The sequence below is a fragment of the Equus asinus genome, chromosome 15 (assembly GCF_041296235.1).
Source record: "Equus asinus isolate D_3611 breed Donkey chromosome 15, EquAss-T2T_v2, whole genome shotgun sequence".
NCBI lineage: Eukaryota > Metazoa > Chordata > Mammalia > Perissodactyla > Equidae > Equus > Equus asinus.
In genome coordinates this window covers 13111183-13123731 of record NC_091804.1, presented here as the reverse complement: position 1 = coordinate 13123731, position 12549 = coordinate 13111183, and the positions used below count along the sequence as shown (strand labels likewise).

The 12549-nt window shown below is 39.2% G+C and overlaps 1 long non-coding RNA gene across 2 annotated transcripts in view; it reads right to left on the bottom strand.

The window, feature by feature from the left end:
• Nucleotides 1–4261, bottom strand: part of LOC139040302 (uncharacterized) — a 57398-nt gene extending 53137 nt beyond the window's left edge. For both annotated transcript variants that reach the window (XR_011494557.1, XR_011494556.1), the window contains exon 1: nt 4100–4261. This is a non-coding gene — a long non-coding RNA (uncharacterized lncRNA). The remainder of the gene's footprint in view (nt 1–4099) is intronic.
• Nucleotides 4262–12549: the final 8288 nt, after the last annotated feature.

The window sequence follows — 12549 nt, the reverse complement described above, 5'->3', positions numbered from 1 at the left end:
GGTACCAACCAAAGGACCAGGGCATTTACAATGATCTTCCTTGTCTTGTAACCTACTCCAGTTTTTGTCTTCTGAGCAATAAAAATCTGGTAAAATCTCTGATCAGCTTTTCAGCTTCAATTCTTCCACTTTCAAAATGGACAAAAGCCTTGAGTGGAAAGGTGGAAACCAAATGCCTGGATCATGTCTCTAGACTTTGCTCCTTTTTCCTTTTTTTTGGATTTTATCCCCTTCAAATCTTCACTGCCTCAACAGCTCTTCAATGCCTTTAAGTAGATGCATAACTGCTTTCCCAGCTCTTCTTGCTCTTTTCAAGGAAGTGGAGATGAGCCAAAACTACTTAATCCATTGTTGTCTGGAGCTAAACCCAAAACTACAACCTTGATTCAATGTACCTATTTTCTTTTACTCACGGTTTTCTCTATTTTAGGAAATGTACTCAATTCCTCAAGACTGAAATATAGGAATCATCCTTGATTTATCACTTCCTCATATATTTCATATCCAATCCATGAGTATATGCTGTCAATTCTCCTTCCAGAATGTCTTTTGAAATTCTCTGACTTCATTGCTACCACCAAATCCAAGCCATCTTTCTCTCTCTTCTATTTCATTGAAATAACCTTTATCTTGGTGTCCTTACTTCCATTCCGGTCCTACCACTATTCATTTTTCACAGAGAAGCAAGAGTTATCTTCCAGTAAATGACCTCCTTAACATAACTTTAGAGTGGCTTAAATTTAGAATAAAATCCACTCCTTAGCATAGCTGCCAAGGTCTTCTACGATCTGGCCTCTGACTATTGTCCAACCTCATCTCATACCCATTTCCTCCCGTAAGCTACATCAGCTACAATGGCCTTTTACATTTTCTTAAACACAATTTCTTTACACATAATTTCTTTCTTTACAATTTCTTAAACACACAAAGTTATTGCTCTCCCTTTCCCCTCCCACAGGCCATCACAGGGTCTCTGCACAAGCTATTTCCCCACCACTCTTTGTGAGCTGTGTCCTTTTTATCCTTCATGTTGTCACTTAAATATCACATTAGTGGGGTTGCCCGTATTATGTGATATAGATATCACACCATAAAAATGTAGAAGAAAGGTAAATAAAAGTGAGAAAATGAGTAGTCAGGGAATGATTTGGGGGAACAGAAATTGTATCACAAATTGAACATAAGCCTAGGGCTGATGCCAAGCTCTGGGAGGCAGCCAGTGTTGAGCAATAATGGAAAACGTGCTTGGAGAGGTGGAGCATATCCATGTTATGAAGAAACGTGGGAGGCGGGCAGAAGAATTTAAACTTGACGTATAGTAAAAGCAAAAGAGGAGAAGGAGAAGAGGGATATAATGAAAGCATGGGTTAAAGAAGATTAGGCTGACAGTAGTGTGTGGGGTGGCCTAGAGGTTAGGAGGAATCAATAAGGTCAGCTTCGAGGCTACTCTTTTAATCCAGGTGTGAGGTGACGAGGGGCTGGAGGAGGGTGAGAGCAGTCAGGATGGAGAGGGTGTGGATTTCACAGGACAATTTGGCAGGACTTGATGACTGATGGGCTATAAGGAATTAAGAGGACAAAGGAGTCAGAGATGCCCCCAAGACTTTTGTGCCTGGAAGTCCGAGAGGTAGGGAAATGAGAGGGAGAGATAATAAATTCATTATATTTACACGTTGATTTGGAGGTAACAACAAATCATATGAGAGAAGAATTGCCTCAGAAGAAGTGGAAAATGAGGATGCTTGTCTTCAAAGCAGAGGATAAACCTAGATGTGTGGTCACAGACCCCAGTATCTCAGAAGCTAAGAGATGCCTCTCGGAGGGCCCCACTTTCCTCAAAGAGTCAGCAGCCAGACAGCCTGAAACCACAGTGTCTGGTCTTAGAAAGCGGGTCATAAGGCCAAGCAATCTCACGGTGCTTGTCTGTTTCTAGACTTCCTTTTTCTGTGAGAAGATAGCAGAGACTTTGCTGACCATGACAGAGATAAGGGGAGGTCATTGTTTGGAATCCTCTTGCTACGGTTTTCTAACATATTGGGCTGATAAAACCCTAAATGTGTTTTTGCCCCAAGTACTTCTCTTATTTTTTAAACCCATACATATTTTGGAGTCAATTTAATCCATATGTTTCTGATTAATTTATGCTTAGCTCATCAAAATGTTGTTTTAAGAAGAAAAGCTTATAAAAAAAACAGAGTCATGCTTCACCAGCCACTGATGAAATCAACTCCAGAAGACTGTAGCTTAGTCAGAAAATCAGATGGGCTAAGGGTCCAATGGGTTCCAAAATTTGGAAATTCATTACTATGACCCCAGTGAAACTGAGTATGTTCAACACTTGGGGGGAAAAAGAATCTTAGTTTTTGTTTCTGTACATGTGTTTGTTTTTGATTTCTGAATGTATTGATTTGTATTTGGATTAACTATGGTCTTTTTTTTACTTAATTGTTCAGCCAGCTTTCTGGTTGCTGTTCATACAGTGAAGTGGGAAGAGTCTGGAAAATGGTATAAAATGATGAGTCTATTTTCATGGTGAGTATATGTGATTGTGTTTTTGTCAGTTGAAAGGCATCTCTGTAGTACAAGCCATGAGAAGTTTAATAGAAAATCTATGTATTTCATCTGCTTGGATCTTAAAGAGGGAATTGCGTGTGTCTCTGTCACTGTATTCAAGGATTAGAAACAAAATAGTTTTAAAACTAATACATTGTTTGAGGTTATCTATACCTCAGAAAAATCCTAAAAGATAATAAATATCGACTATATTCTGGAGTTAGAATTTAGATAATTTTTTTCTAGTACCAGAACATTTGCATAGAAGTCATAAATAAACTTCAACAAAATACAATCTTGTCTACTTTATTTGAACGTCTCTATAACATCACTAGTAATTTAAAATTAACTCTATCTCTCTGCCTTTCCTTCTCTGTCCTCTTGGAAGATATAGTTTTGCCTGCTTGCTCCCTCAATGCTGGTTTTAGCCTTATCTTTCTCCTCATTTAACTCCTCAGATACTCCTTAGGGGATCTCAGCAACCCCAAGCCTTGATGGTCATCCTCGAACTAAAAACAGTCAACTTTATATTCAGAGTTCAGTTCATTCCCTCGTGTTGTAGACTGGTGTATCCAAAGACTTCCATTTAAATGTCCAATGGAATAAAGAGATGGACATACCCCAAACAGAACTCAATTTCATTTCTCAATTTTCTTTCTCCTCCCCTCCTTGTCCTGTAATCCCTATTCTGGTTTATGGTACCACCATCTACCTTGTGACCCAAATCAAGCACATAGGTGTCAGCCAAGATTCTTCCCTCTTGTTCACTGTCAACATCTAATCAGGCACAAAACTTCCGGCTGTACCTCTTAAATACTTTTCACATTTTTCCTCTTTTCTCCATCTCCACTGCCACAGCCAGGAGGCAAGAGTCTCCCAATTAGTGTAATTTTTTCTAATTTTGCTTCTCTCTAATAAAATCTTCTCAGTGTTGCCACAGCCAACATTCCAAATTTTAAAATATGGTCATTTTACTCAGGTGCTTAAAACCTTCAGTATTCCCTGTTTTCTCCTTGATGAAATCCAAACCATTGTGCATTGTTTCTAAGACACAACATGATCTACCCCACTTTAACCCTGAAAGCTTATTTCCTTTCACTGTCACCCTCTCATGCCAAATTCAGCCATACTGGATTTCAAGTTCAAGTTGTTCAAACTCATCAGTTTTTCTTTTAGCCCTTTGCTCTTCCCCATAATGTCCCTTTTGCTTGGAATATTCATCTTCTACGCTCTTTTACTGGATCACTCTTATTTGTCTTTTAGGTGTGGGTTAAATATAACTTCCCAAAAGCCCTCTCTTACCTCCCTTATCCCCACATTCTGTAGGAACCTCTGTTCTTTTCCTATCATAATATTCAGAATACTTGATTCATTTAAATTGCTTGCTTAATCTCAAACTGCACAAGAATATGAACTCCATGAAGGTAAGTTTCTTGTCATCCTTACTTAACACTGAATCCCCAACTTCTAGCACAGCCAACACTCAACACATAATTGGTTTTCAATAAATATTTGTTGAACATATGAGTAAAAAGCTTTTTCATACCTCTGCACTTTCACACATTATTTCTTCTGTCTTGAATGCCTTTCTTTGTCCTGTTTTATTGGTGAATTCCTACCTTTGCTTTGACTATTCATTGGCATCCCGCAGAACTAGTTTCTGCAATCCACACTCTGGGAAATGCTGATGTAGTCCAACTCGATGCTTTGACACAACAGGAAACTGAAGCCTAGAGAAATAAAGTGACTTTCTGCAAGTCAGACAGCTGGCTATCACGGGGAACCAGAATGCAAGTGAATTCCCCAACATACCACACTCTTCTAGCCAATGACAACTCGGTCCATTTGTAGAATACAAGTCTTGTCATATTTTTTTAATGATATCAAATTGTTTCTTCATTTATTATTTGCTAATGGAGATGCGTTTTGTTAGTCCATTTCTGGTTCATCCAAAAACAAAAGAAAACTTGGATAGTAAGGGATGAGTACTCATACGCCATTGATAATGGGAGAATGAGAACATTAACAAAAGGATGAAGTGGGTTGCACTGTCTGAGTAAGTTTTTCCACAGTAATAAAATGAGCAGTGCAGCACATCATCAGTTTGGAGACTCTCTTTGGGAATTTGGTGTTTATTTTAACCAACACTTTTTAAAAAATATGTTGCTCCTCCCTAAAGATGTAAAATTTCACCATTTGTTAAATCTTCTTGGCTGAGTTGAGGATTGTAGCATCCACATTCTCACATGCAAAATATTTCCTAATCACAGCAAACGTTTCACATCTGCTCTGGGTAACTGGCTAAACCCCAAGAAATAGAGGCATTCTTAGAGGATCTTTGTTGATCCCCAGCCAGTCTCCTTGACATTGGAGAAGAACTGCAGTGAAAGGGACTCCTCCTCCACCCTCTTTCTTCTCCCCAAGTATTTCTTCTTCTGGTTACTTGATGACACCTTCTGCATGGAAAGCACACCCCTCTATGCTAATATTCAGGAATTGGGCCAGAGTTCCAGTTGTGTTTTTACTTCTGACTACTCTTTCCACACCCATTGGAAAGCCAAGAACAGATCTGTGTGACTTCCAACTGCTTCTTGGCTACCCTAGTCTCACTTTTACCACATGGAAATTCTTCATCCATTATAATCAAACTTAGCTCCAACACTTAATAAACACTCAAGTGGTGATTTACAAAGATCCAACTAATAGCGTATTCATTTTCTTGTTCTGCTCTTATTTATCGGTGGTGTTTTCTATAGTAGCCTCAACTTCATAGTCTCATTCTGTTGTGTTTTTGGCTAACCTATCAGAGCAAATGAGAAGCGACTCTTGTCTTTCTCTGGAGTGAAGAGGAATGGAGTTGTCCCAAAGATTATTCACATTGGAAATGATTTTGTGTGCTTTCATTATGATCCAATTTCCTTTATTTGTTGGAAGCTGAAATTTAACTAGTGATGAATGTCACAGCTTGTGGACCATTTTCATTACTATCACCTGGTTTCCAGGCATAACTTTAAGTGGCGAAGTGAGAACATGACTGATAAAGTCTTAGATGGAGGTGAAGCACTGGCATAGAAAGGAAGATTTTAAAACAGAATATATTTGGTGGCAAGTGGCAGAAAATAGATTGGCTGAGAACATAACTTAGAATAAAGTCAAAAAGAAGATATGCTGGCTTAGAATTGAAAATATCAGGGGTACTTTGGCTTCAGGTAGTGCTGGATCCAAGGACTGACACAATGCTATTAGTATTAGGCCTCTCACTAGTACTCTGTTTTCTTTTGAGGTGGCTCCATTCTCAAATGGAGACTCTCCCTCCATGGTACCAAAATGACTTCCAGCACCTCCATGTGTGCATTTTATCTCTTCAGTAACTTCAGTAGAAAACAGAGTACTTTTTAGAGGTTTTCCCAGCAAAAGTGGTGAAATTAGCTTTGTACTGACTTGAGTCACATACTTGACCTGAACCAATAATAGTGGCTATGTGTGGATGATGCTGATTGGCCAGACCTAGGTGATATGCCTTCTCCAAGTCACGTGGAATAAAAAGAAGGTTGAGATGGTTTCACATAGGGTTACAGAATCTTGTTCCCATAATAAAGGGGGAAATTTACTTGGCAGAATAAGGTAACTCATCCCCACTCAAGTCTCATATCTAGCTTTACTGAGACATATGCTCAAATCTAAAAAAATGAACAAACCCCACAGGAAAAGGAAAGAAATGCGAATATCTTGAGGGAAAAACTTAAAGTCCTTTAATACGACTGTTGTTGTGGAGGACAAACTTGATAGTTTAATGATGATACCATGACAGACCCTTGGTAGGACATACTTACCAGAAGCTATTCATTGCTTGAAAATGAGATGACTGTGCTCACAGGTGGGTTTTTGGGGAGTAGAGTCATGTCTGTGGACAGATATATAGTCTGGCATCACCTGTGAAGACAAAGCAGAATAATGACCTCTCTATTTCAAAAAAAAAAACAAACCACCTTTATTTCCTCTATTTATTTTTAGTTGTGCATAAGGCACACCTGGGGATTTCCAAGGGGATATGGTAAGAGCCAAGTGACTATTAATGTGTTTCCTGAGACTATGTGGAAGTAAGACCATCGCTTGCCTCTGCCCAGGACATCAGGAAATTGCATCCCTTTCCCCTCATTAGGGAAGAAAGAGTTGGGGGGAGGGACGGATTCTAGTAGTGAGGTAGCTTGGGAGAGAGAGAGGCTAGTCACAGTGTTTCACCTCGTCTCCACCGTCTAGTCTGTGTGTAAGTGGGCAATGTGGATAAATGGATTGAAAGTAAGCCCGTGATGGGCCTCAGGAGGTCATTGTCATGCTGAGCATGGGAATGTGACTCGAGGTCAGGCTGGTGGGTCTACAATGGCTGCCCCACTCTGTGCTCAACGGATGAACTAATGCTGTGACTATGAGTCCTGTGATTTCAGCTGCAATTGGAAATGCAACCTTTTCTCTGCTCTCTTGTGCTCTTCCAGACTCCCTGCTCCAGCAGCTTTGGGCATTTTCTTTTTTTTTTTTTTTTTGCCACCTTTGTACTCAATGGCAGACTCACTCCCAGGCAGCTGGAAGACATTTCTTTCCTTGAAAAATAACTCTGTTGGACATGACTAAATTTGTTAGAATCTGTAATGGAAGAAGTGTCCCCCAGTGCTCTCAAGGCTGTGAAGGGACTAAGGGAAGCATGGGCCCACGTGTGCTGAAATGCAATCTGTCATTATGGGAAACTTTCATTATAGAAGGAACTCTGCATATAGATAGCACTTTAGCACCAGAGGCTGCGTGAAGATGATGATGCTCCTTCCTCCACTGTGTCCTCGGGTGGAATGAGGAATCACTGGACCTCCGCCAACACGCCTTCTCTTTTCCTTTGCTCCTTCCTTGGGTTGGGCCCAGGCTTGTCTCTAACTGCTGCCTTTGTTCCACTTCTTCTCTCTCATCTGCCCTCGGGCCTCTGTGTCTGGAACAAGTTCTCCCTTGCAGTCTGCCAATCCAACTGGCTCCTTTGCTGACCTGTCCTCAATACTTTATCTTTGAAGAGGTTCAACTCCATCTCTCCTCTAAGATCAGGGTTTGGAAGGAGAGGGAGGTTCAGAGCATACTTCAAATTAGGAGAAAATGAAAATAACTACTTCTTCAGCTTTGGAGACACCTCTGCACTATTTTACTCTGTTTTTTAAGTGAGCTGTTTCTTTTAAATGAATAACAAAATTGTCATTCTGTACTTAACAAATAATGACAATACACATAGCAATAATAACAACTTCTGTAACAGTTTCCAATTAATTTTACATCCTTACCTCTTTTAATCCTCAAATGACTATTTTCATTTTATAGATAAGGAAACAGATTCAGAATACTGGTCTTGCCAAAGACACACAGCTGGTAAGTGGTCCTTCCACATAAAACAGACTCTTCTGATTATTAGCAAGAAGCAGGAGAGAATGACTAATAAAAGGGCAGTTTCTTTAGCTAAAGAAAGTTTGTGAATTTGCTTGAATGGGAAGCTAGAAAGATGCATAAAAAGATGATTTTGTCTTTTAAAAAGACACCAGAGTTTGAGTTCCTGGATTCCTTGCCTGCCATTTCGTATTCTATATTCTCTACCCGGATTCTGAGTATGAATAACAACTCTCATCTGCTCCCCAGAACAGAACCAGTCTGCTACTCCATCCATCCTGCTTTCAGTGGCTCCTGGTTTTACTTATGACCCGCTCATCCACATGTCAACCACCTAACTCGTTCTCAATTATTTTAGGTACACAAACTGATTCCTGATTGAGCCAGCAGATAGCTAAAATTGCTTATACAGGAATATCTCATTTTATTGTGCTTTGCTTTAATGTTCTTTGCAGATATTGAATTCTTTACAAATTGAAGGTTTGTGGCACCCCCGCATCAAGCAAATCTATCGACACCATTTTCCCAACAGCATTTGCTCATTTTGTGACTCTGTGTTACACTTTGGTAATTCTCTCAATATTTCAAACTTTTTCATTGTTATTATATTTGTTATGGTGATCTGTGATCAGTGATCTTTGATGTTACTATTGTAATTGTTTTGGGGCGCCACAAATCATCCCCCATATAAGACAGTGAATTCGATCGATAAATGTGTATGTTCTGACTATTCCACCTGCTGTTCTTCCATCTCTCCCCGTCTCTTCAGGCCCCCATATTGCCTGAGATACAACAATATTGAAATAAGGTCAAAATAACCCTACAATGGCCTCTAAGTGTTCAAGTGAATGGAAGAGTTGCATGTTTCTCACTTTAAGTTAAAAGCTAGAAATGATTTAGGTTAGTGAGGAAGGCATGTCAAAGCTGAAATAGATCAAAAACTAAGCTGCTTGACCAAGCAGTTAGCCAAGTTGTGAATGCAAAGGAAAAAGCTCTGGAAAGAAATTAAAAGTACTACTCCAGTGAACACATGAATGATAAGAAAGCAAAACAGCTTCATTGCTGATATGGAGAAAATTTTAGTGGTCTGGATAGAAGATCAAACCAGCCACAACATTCCCTTAAGCCAAAGCCTAATCCAGAGCAAAGCCCTAACTCTCTCCAATTCTGTGAGGGCTGAGAGAGGTGAGGAAGCTGCAAGAGAAAAGTTTGAAATCAGCAGAGGTCAGTTCATGAGGTTTAAGGAAAGAAGCCGTCTCCATTACACAAAAGTGCTGGGTGAAGCAGCAAGTGCTGATGGAGAATCTGGAGCAAGTTCTCCAGAAGATCTAGCTAAGATCATGAATGAAGGGGCTACACTAAACAACAGATTTTCAATGTAGTTGATACAGCCTTATATTGGAAGAAGATGCCTTCTAGGACTCTCATTGCTAGAGAGGAGAAGTCAATGTCTGACTTCAAAGCTTCGAAGGACAGGCTGACTCCCTTGTTAGGGGCTAATGCAGCTGGTGACTTTAAGTTGAAGCCAGTGCTCATTTACCATTCTGAAAATGCTAGGGCCCTTGAGAATTGTGCTAAATCTACTCTGCCAGTGCTCTAAAATGGAACAACAAAGCCTGGATGACAGCACATCTGTTACAACATGGTTTACTGAATATTTTAAGCCCACTATTGAGACCTACTGCTCAGAGGAAAAGATTCCTTTCAAAATATGACTGCTTGTTGACAATGCACTTGGTCACCCAAGAGCTCTCAGAAGAGATGTACAATAATTAATGTTATTTTCATGCCTGCTAATGCAACATCTATTCTCCAGCCCATGGATCAATGAATAATTTTGACTTTCAAGTCATATTATTTAAGAAACACATTTCATGAGGCTATAGCTGCCACAGATAGTGATTCCTCTGATGGATCTGGTCAAAGTAAATTGAGAACTTTCTGGAACTGATTCACCATAGTAGATGCCATTAAGGGCACTTGTGATTAATGGGAAGAGATCAAAATGTCAACATTAACAAGAGTTTGGAAGGAGTTGATTCCAACCCTCATGTATGGCTTTGAGGGGTTCAAGACCAGAGGAGGAAGTAACTGCAGATTAGGTGGAAGTAGCAAGAGAACTAGAATTAGAAGTGGAGCCTGCAGATGTGACTCAAGTTTTCCAGTCTCATGGTAGAACTTTAACAAATGAAGTGTTGCTTCCTATGGATGAACAAAGAAAGTGGTTTCTTGAGATGGCATCTACTCCTGGTGAAGATGCTGTGAAGATTGTTGAAATGACAGCAAAGCATTTAGAATATGACATCAACTTATTTGATAAAGCAGCAGTAGGGTTTGAGAGGACTGACTCCAATCTTGAAAGAAGTTCCACTCAGGGTAAAATGCTGTCAAAGAGCATCACATGCTGCAGAGAAATGGTTAGTGAAGGGAAGGGTCAATCCATGCAGTAAACTTTATTGTTATTTTATTTTAAGAAATTGCTACAGCCACCACAACCTTCAGCAACTACCACCCTGATCAGTCAGCAGCCGTCGACATTGAGGCAAGACCCACCACCAGCAGAAAGATCCTGACTTGCTGAAGGCTCAGATGATGGTTAGGACTTTTTAGCAATAAAGATTTTTTAATTAAGGTATGTACATTTTTTTTTTTTACATATAACGCTATTTCACACTTAATAGACTACAGTATAGTGTACACATAACTTTAAATGCACTGGAAAACCAAAATATTCTTGTGACTCACTTTATTGAGGTATTCATTTTACCGCAGCTGTCTGGAAGCAAATCCGTATTCTCCGAGGCATGCCTGTATATCTGCTGTCTACATGGGCATCAATATTGTCTTTCAGTGTTTGCTTATTTTGTCATTCAATTCTAGGGCTGTCAACTAAGGAATTTATTCCTATTTTCATTCTATATTAGTCCTCATGGCAGGAAATGGTATTCAATAACACTGTTGGGGCTTGCGCTTTTGAAACTTCCAATTGGAAATTTGTTTTCTTATGCAATAGACAAGTAATTTCTATTTGACTTTAAGTAAACATTTTATTTCACTTACCCTCTTAACTTGCTCCATCTAGAGATACAGGGAGAAATGTGAGTCATGACATCTATAAGAAACATTTTACATGTGTTATGTAAAATTCACCAGCTGAGGAGAAAAAGTCACTGAAACTTTACAGAATTCACTATGTTTTTCCCCAAGTATAAAGGATAATTATGTGCTTACTGATTTTCCAAATTTGAAGGTAAATGGAGCTTCATGGTTTGCCCAATACTTGAGGACAAGCAAATAATTGTCAACTAAGATTGAGGGCTTAGTTCAGTAAATAGACACAGGGAAGTGAATTGCATGGTCTTGGCAATGTTTATGGATCTACACGGAATCCATGGCACAGTCCCACCAGAACCGACATAATTAAATCCTTTGCTTATGTTATTCACAGCTTTTCCGAGCCTTTGTCAAGAATACAAATTGAGACAACTACTGGTAGATCAAAATGGTTATTTGAAGAGACCCAGAGGTAGACGTGTTTTAGGGATAGAGACCAATGATGTAATGTGGTTTGACTGGATGTGAAAGAAAGCATGTCTACACCTCAACGTAAAGGGCAATGATCAGGAATAGTTTATTCTTTGCTTCTACTGATGTGGGCAAAATATGAGTTATTTATGAAATGGAGCAAAGGAATACATAAGCTAAACATCAAGCAGTAAAGAAAAGAGAATTCCATAGTGCAGAGATTATCCTTAATGAAATATGCAGAAGAAATACCATGGTTTGGCTTATTTAAAACTTGTCTGGACAAAAGATGAGGAATAACATAAGGAACACTGTTTCTTTGGTGATGAGGAAAGAGCAATGTGGTTCCATGTTGTCCATAATCAAGTGTTTGGAAAACGAGGCAAAAAAAAAAAAAAAAATGTTCACTACTTCAGATGCATAGGGAATGGGCTAAGTTTTGAGAAGCTGATGTTATGGGATCAGAGACACCCATTGAAACTTGGGTAAGTGGAACAATGTCAAGAATGACTTGAGCATCATGGGAGTTATCCTCACTCCACTAAATAAAATTGGCCTTCCAGCAATCCCACTTTGGGGTATGTATCCAAGAAAATGAAACCATTATCTCGAAGAGCATCTATACTCCTATGTTCATTGCAATGTTATTCACTGTAACCAAGGGATGGAAACAATCTAAATGTTTGAATAAAGAAGATGTGATGTATATACACAATGGAATGCTATTCAGCCTTAAAAAAGAAAGAAATCATATTATTTGTGACAACATGAATGATCCTGGAGGGCATTATGCTAAGTGAACTAAGTCAGACAGAGAAAGGCAAATACTGTATGATATCACTTATACGTGGAATCTAAAACAGCAGAAGTCAGAGAAACAGAGAGTAGAGTGGTGGTTACCAGGGCCTGGGGGTGGGGAAAATAGAGAAAAGTTTATAAAAGGGTACAAACTTTCAGCTTTAAAGTGAATAAGGTTTGAGGATCTACCATACAACATGTGGACTATAGTTAATAACACTGTATTGTATAATAATCTCTGCTAAGAGAGTAGAAATT